Below are 7,765 nucleotides of genomic sequence, written 5' to 3'. Positions count from 1 at the left end.
CTGTTACAGCAGCCTTGAGGCCATACATACATCCAGTGATTAAAAAGTAAAAATCTAATTGTCCAAGGCAGCTTAAGCACAATTTTTGACTAATAAATGGCTTATGCTGAAGTAAGGGCAATCCTTAAGTAGTCAGGCTAAAAGATAAAAATTTAAAAAGAAAATTGGAGAACATCAGAGGTTGTTGCCCACTGTGGAGGGAAATAGACTTCAAAGAGTTAGGGCTGCTAAGTCACTAAACAAATAAATGCCCAAGCAAACAATGACAAGATCAAGACCCTGGGCATGGGTATGGGGCATCAGTATCCTGTGTTGGTACACTGTGTTATTTAAAACGGCCAGTTTACAACGAAAAATTACGAGAGGGAAAGAAACAGGAAATTATGATCCATGCACAGGAAAAAAAGCAGGCTATAGAAACTGTCCTGAAAGGGCCCAGGTGGTAGTCTTATCAGATGATGAATGCATAGTTGCCATCACAAATATTTTCAAAAACTAAAGGAAACAATTTTTGAAGAATTAAAGATATGACAATGACATCTCATCAGAGGAAAAAAGGCAGAAATGATAAAGGAGATCAAGTGGAAATTCTGGAGTTTAAAAGTATGATAACCAAAATGAAAAATTTACTAGAGGGGATTAACAGTAAATTTGAGACACCAAAAGAAACAATCAGTAAACTTAAAAATAGATCAACAGAGATTATACAACCTGAATAACAGAGAGATAAAAGAATGAAGAAAAATAAAGTCTCAGACAAATTTGGGACACCATTGAGAACACTGACATATACATAATAAGAATATCAGAAGATGATAAACAGAAATTGACAGAGAAAATACTCATAGAAATAATGACTCAAAAAATTTTTAATTTCTCAAATTTGATAAAACAAAACAAAACATTCTACACATCCAAGAAGCTCTATCAACTCTGAGTAGTATAAACACAGAGATCCATACCTAGACACATCCTAGTAAAATGTTGAAATCTAGGGATAAAAAGAAAATTTTGTAAACAGTAAGGTTAAAACAATTCATAATGTAGAAAAGAGCAACAGTTGTAGCTGATATCCCACTAGAAACAATGGAAGTCAGAAAGACAGTGGAGGGGCCCCTAGGTGGCTCAGTGGTTGAGCATCTGCCTTCGGCTCAGGGTTTGATCCCAGAGTCCTGGGATCAAGCCCCGCAAAGGGCTCCCCGCTCCACTGGGAGCCTGCTTCTTCCTCTCTCACTCCCCCTTCTTGTGTTCCCTCTCTCGCTGGCTGTCTCTCTCTGTCAAATAAATAAATAAAATCTTAAAAAAAAAAAAAAAAGAAAGAAAAGAAAAGGAAAGAAAGACATATTCAAAGTGCTGAAACTAAAAAAATTCCTCAACCAAGAATCTTACAACAAGCAAAACTATCTTACAAAAATGAAGGCAAAATAAAGACATTCCCAGATTAAAGGGAAAAAAATCTGAGAGAATTTCAGCAATTTGCTAGCAAACCTAGTTTACAAGAAATACTATAAAGAAGTTCATAGGCTGACATCAATTGCTACCAGGTAATAATTCAAATCCACATGAAAGAACAAAAAGCTCTAGTAGGGATAATTACATAGGTAACTATAAAAGAAAATATAATGGCATATTTCATCTTATTTCTAATATCAACTGATTTAAAATTTAATTATATGATACAATGCCTACATAATTGTATTATGCAGCTTGTAACATATAGAAATATGGTTGACAATAACTATATAAAGTGTGTGAATAGGAACAAAACTGCACTGAGTAAGAAAATGACACCAGATGGTAACTTGAAACCATAAAAATAAAGGAGAAAGCCAAGATGATAAATAAGATTAATATAACAAAGTCTATAAATATATACTTGTTCTCTTTTCTTCAATCAGCTTTTTAAAATAGAAATAAGATTACATAGGGGCGGCTGGGTGGCTCAGTCATTAAGCATCTGCCTTTGACTCAGGTCATAATCCCAGGGTTCTGGGACTGAGCCCCACATGGGGCTCCCTGCTCAGCAGGGAGCCTGCTTCTCCCTTTCCCAGTCCCCCGGCTTGTGTTCCTTCTCTCACTGTCTCTCTCTCTGTCAAATAAATAAACAAAATCTTAAAAAAAAAAAAAAAAAAGAAAGAAAGAAGATTACGTAAAATTATAATTGTAGGAATGTATTGTTGGATTTGTAATATGAGTAGGCATAATTTGTGAAACAATGATAGCATAGAAGGGTAGAAGAAAATGGAGCTTTAAAAAAACAGTTTCTATGTTTATTGAAATTAAAATTGGTATAAATCTAAAATAGATTTTGGTTAGTTAAAAGCATATTGTAAATTCTAAAGTAACCACAAAGAAAATAATTTTTAAAATATGGTTTAAAAACAAAGGTTTTAAAATGTTTCACTGGAAAATATTCTCTTAATGCAAAAGAAGACAGTAAAGGAGAAACAAAAAGGGGGAATAAAACACCTCCCCAAAAAAGGAAAATGTCAGATGTATTATCAATCATATCAATAACAACATTAAATGTAAATGGGTTAAACCATCCAATCAAAAGGTATGGTTTATCAGGCTGCATTAGAAAAGAACAAATTCTCATAAGCCAGAATTGTGTCACACTCTCATTCCTAATTTATCATTGACAAAGGGATTGAGAGTATCACTATTGGCTTATGGAGATTAGTAAAAATTCACCCCTTCCCTTCAGGGCTGGAGAGAGGCACAGTGTCTTTGAAAACAGATGGCATTCTAATACTTAAACACAATTGGGTATCTCTGGGCAAGGGAGAAGGGGAGAAGGGACTTGGATAGACAACCTATAGCATCTACTACATTTGTGCTAGGGATTAGGGTTTTTAGAGATGAATAAGGTAGTTTATCTTCAAGGAAGTTATAGTTTATTAATAATATGACTATGATTGTGCATGGTAACCAGCACATTGCCCTGTCAATGTCTTTAAAGCCATTGGTTTATAAGAAAATGAGACAGTAGTTAAACTTGTTGACTCTCATACAAATTCATCTCATTCCCTTCATTCTGACCAAGACATTCTGTTTAGACAGCATTGCAGACTTAATCTGTCAAACAGGCTGTAGGAGACACAATTTAGATTCAAAGACACAAATAGCTTGAAAATAAAGAATAGAAAAATATATTTCAAAAGAGAACTGGAGTGGTTTTACTAATATCAGCAAAATGTATTTTAAAACAAAAAATGTTACTAAAGATAACCGAGAAATTGCCTAATGATGATAAGGTGATTCCATGGGGGAATATATAGTAACTGTAAACATATATTCTCCTAACAACTGAGCCCCAAAATACATGAAACCAAATCTGGAAGAATATATGGGAGAAAGAGATAATTTAACAATAATAGTTGGAATATTTCGATACTCAGTTTAAATAATGGAAAACAAAACTGGGCAGAAGATCAATAAGGAAATAAAGAATTGAACAAGACTATAAAACAAATAGATGTAACAGACATCTGTAGAGTACTGCACCCAAGGACAGTATAAAATACATTTACCTCCAGTGCACATGGAACATTCTCTAGTATAGGTCAAAAAACAAGTCTTAATACATTTAAAACAACTGAAATTGTACAAAGAATATTCTCATACCAAAATTAAATTACACTAGAAGTCAATAACAGAAAATTTGGGAAATTCACAAATATTTTTTTAAATTAAACCTCCTGTATAAATGAGTCCAAGAAGAAAATAACACGGAAAATTAGAAAATACCTTGATGAATTAAAATGAAAACATTGTATACCAAAAATGGAACGCTATTAAAGAAGTGTTCAGTGGGAAATTTATGGCCAGATGATTAAGGGAAAGGACAAGCAGAAAGTCAGTGATATATTCAGTAGGGAACTTGGGCTGGAGTTAGGGGATCAGATTCTTTTTTTGGGTCTGTCATAAAGTTCCTGTGTAACTTCTTAAGTCACGGAAACTCCTGAGACTTCCATTTCCTCAACAATAAAGTAAGAAGATTGGGATAAGTATCTCCAAAGTCTTCTCCAGCCTTTCATTCTGTGGCTCGTAGTTAGCAAGCCTCCTAACTGGCTCTTCCATTTCCCTCTGTGCCTTCAAAAAACATGTGAAACTCACTCAGCATCTCTATTTTCTTGTCATGTATGATGCTAGACCATCTTAGATTTGCTGTTCTGAACTTCATTATTTTAACACAGACTCACCCATTACTGCTTTTTGTATTGCCTTGTTCCTCTTCTAATCATCTCTCACTTTTAAAACTGGCGGTTCCTTGCATGTTTGAATAGTCTCTTCCCTCCCTGTATGAAGTGCTGGTGTATTTTTAAAACTTCCTTCTCTGGCTTTACATATTTAGAGTTTCATCAGTGATCACTTGAACTTTTCTGTTTTTGATGCACTCCTTCAAAAGGTGTTGGCACTTTGGTCAGTTTAAGAATGCGGCCCCTCGGAAGCAGTAGGCTGCTTCAGGATGAAGCGGAATATCTCTTTCCCAGTACTTGATGAGGGAACAGAAGGCAATCTGAGGACAAAGCAGAAACTGACACCCCACACTCCCAACCCTAACGCACCCCGCAATGGGATGTATGTGACATTCCTCAGGCACTCCTGGCTGCCCTAAAGGAAAAAGAAACAGTTAACCTATAGAGACCGCAATCCTGCAAGACTTGAGTCTCCCTCAGTGTACAAATGTTTTAGCATTTCTATCAATAACCTAGCTTCCGGAAGGGAATGTAAATACAACTGAATATCTTTGTAACCTGCAGCCCATAGACAGATACTTGAAGCAGGCAGAGTGTAATGTTCCTCCAGAAGTTCCCAACTATCTTCATGTTAATGCCTTACTAGAGGGGAAAACAACCTTAACTTGACAATGGCAAGGGCTCTGATATCCTGTGAGTCTTCTTTAACATATGAAAGTCTTTTTGAAACCTCCCTTTTCCTAACCTCCCCCAGCCCCATAGTATATAATCAGCCACCCCTCACAACCTGGGGCAGCAGCTCTTTCTGCCCACAGGTCCTGTCCCCGTGCTTTCATAAACCACCATTTTGCACCAAAGACGTCTCAAGAATTCTTTCTTGGTTGTTGGCTCCGGACTCCGCCCCACTGAACCTCACCTATACTCCACAACCTCATCAGTACTGACCTCAGAAACTCATTGAAGTGAATGATGAAAGCAAACTTCATACCTATTATGAGAAGCGTATGGCCACAGAAGTTGCTGCTAATTCTCTGGGTGAAGAATGAAAGTGTTAATATGGTCCAAATCAGTGGTGGCAATGACAAATAAGTCTTCCGCATGAAGCAGGGTGTCTTGACCCATGGCCATGTCCACCTACTGCTAAGTAAGGGGATCCAGGCTATAGACCAAGGAGGACTGGAGAGAGAAAGTGCAAATCTGTTCGGGTTGCGTTGTGGATGCCAATCTCAGTGTTCTCAACTTGGTCATTGTAAAAAAAGGGGAGCAGGATATTCCTGGACTCACTGATACTACTGTGCCTCATCGTCTGGAGCACCAAAAAGCCCGCCAAATCTGAAAACTTTTCAATCTCTCTAAAGGAGGTGAGTATGTTGTGAGAAAAGGTCAGTATGTTGTGAGACAGCCCCTAAACAAAGATAAGAAACCTAGAACCAAAGCGCCCAAGATTCAACGTCTTGTTACTCCACATGTCCTCCAACACAAACGTCCATGTATTGCTTTGAAGAAGCAGTGCACTAAGACAAATAAGGAAAAGGCTGCAGAATATGCTAAACTTTTGGCCAAAAGAATGGAGGCGAAAGAAAAATGCCAGGAACACACTGCCAAGAGACAGAGGCTGTCCTCTCTGAGAGCTTCTACCTCTAAGTCTGAGTCCAGTCGAAAATCAGATTTTCTAAGAGTGAGAAATAAATAAGATCAGACATTAAAAAAAAAAAAGAATGGTTTGTGGATTGCATACTGGATGAAAGATCCACTTGCACTGCCAAAAACGATTATGTGCCAGGTAACAATTTTTGCTCCAGATCTTAGTGTAGACTGGCAAATTCATATCTGATGGCTTTCCTTAGGAAAGCAGCTATTTCTAGCTCAATAAAAAGGTATTCAATGCCACTGATCTTGCTACATTTCTATTTCCTGAAATACAGTAGGAAATGGGAAGGAAATGTGTGATGAGGGAACAGAAGGCTGGCTGAAGACAAAGCATTAGCTGACACCCTGTAACCTCCCCCCACCCCTACTCCTGGGTGGGACAGGTGTGATAGTCCTCCAGGAAGCCCCCAACCATCTTAATGCTAATGCCTTGCTAGAGGGAAAAACAACCTGAACTGACAAGGGCAAGGCCTCTGGTATCCTGTGAGTCTTCTTTAACATATGAAGTACTTTCTCAACCTCCCTTTTTCCTTACCTCCCCCAACCCCAGAGTATATAATCAGCCACCCCTCACAACCTGGGGCAGCAGCTCTTTCTGCCCATGGATCCACGCTTTCATAAGCCACCATTTTGCACCAAAGACGTCTCAAGAATTCTTTCTTGGTCTTCGGCTCCGGACTCCACCCCGCTGAACCTCACCTATATTCCAAAACCACATCAAGGCGAGGCACCATGGTGAGAACAGAAACTCTGAAAGAAATGCACCTGATCGATTATGTAAAGAATCTCTAACATCTGGATTTACTTAGCCATATGCTCACTAATTTCATTTAAAGCTCAGAAGTTTGAGTATCTTTTTTTTGTCAGTGATGCAATACCTATACACTTATGACCTAACTTAAAATTAATGCAGTACAAAATAAAGTCAAAATATCACTTGGGCATAGGTGTGCTACCAGTGAGACAGGCATAGTATGGCTGCTAACCAGTATTTAATTCAAAACTCTGAAACAGTCTCTGATAGTCTCAACACCTATGCTCAAGTCTCTTCCTTGGTCTTTGTCAACGAACAAGCATTTTTTAGGAATTCTTAGGTGTGAGCAGTATCACTGACCCAATGGTCTTTGACTTAATCATATATATATTTTTAAACTTTTCTAAGGAGATCAACACTGGTTTACATCATTGAGGAGGGGATTTGACCACACAAAAATGAACGGGCAGGGGAGTAAGTAGGATTTTTCTGTCTAGCTAGAAGGGACTTTAAAAATAGGTAAAATCCTGAAATGGGTAGATTGTGTATTCTGGGTGCTTCTCTGGAATTCTCTGTCCCCATCCAGTGGCCCCTTCTCCTCCTGTTTAGTAGGGCCTATTTAACTATTTGAGTCATTCTGTCCTCTCTTCCTTCTCCCTCAAAGCCTGTTTCTCATTTAAAAAAAAAAATATATATATATATAGAGAGAGAGAGAGAGTTCACTGACATCACGCAACTTGGTGTCCTCCCTCCAGCAACTTTTATATATTAAGCTTCACTTCTAATTATAAATAAACCTGTCCACCATTCCAACTCCACCCTCTAAAGGATTTCAGGCAGCAGTCAAGAGGCAGTCTGAGGGGCAGGCAGGGGGAAGGGGTATTTCATTCAGTCTTTCCCACATCTTAAGTGTCCTCTGTGATTCTGGAGCTGGAGGAAATGGCTGGGAATGTTAGGCTCCAAAAAGCCACACTGACAGTCACAAAATTGACTTGGGCTGTACACAAATTTCATAAAGCAAAACTGACTCACTCCGTGTTAGAAAGGTAGAAAATGTTCTGTTAGCCCAGTTCACATCAGTTTACAACTCAGGGTAGAACTCCCTTCCCTTTTGAAAACTGCCTTCAGGCTTTTAAGAACCACAAACTGTGCCTCCCCG

At 38.2% G+C, this 7,765-nt stretch overlaps 1 pseudogene; it reads left to right on the top strand.

Moving 5' to 3' along the window:
- Window positions 1-4,159: 4,159 nt before the first annotated feature.
- On the top strand, window positions 4,160-5,918 carry LOC103669236 (annotated as a pseudogene).
- The last annotated feature ends 1,847 nt before the right edge of the window (window positions 5,919-7,765 follow it).

Source organism: Ursus maritimus, unplaced genomic scaffold (genome assembly GCF_017311325.1).
Source record: "Ursus maritimus isolate PB19 unplaced genomic scaffold, ASM1731132v1 scaffold_2, whole genome shotgun sequence".
NCBI classification, from domain to species: domain Eukaryota; kingdom Metazoa; phylum Chordata; class Mammalia; order Carnivora; family Ursidae; genus Ursus; species Ursus maritimus.
The sequence above is the reverse complement of the archived record's forward strand: the minus strand, read 5'-3'. Positions and strand labels throughout refer to the sequence as shown.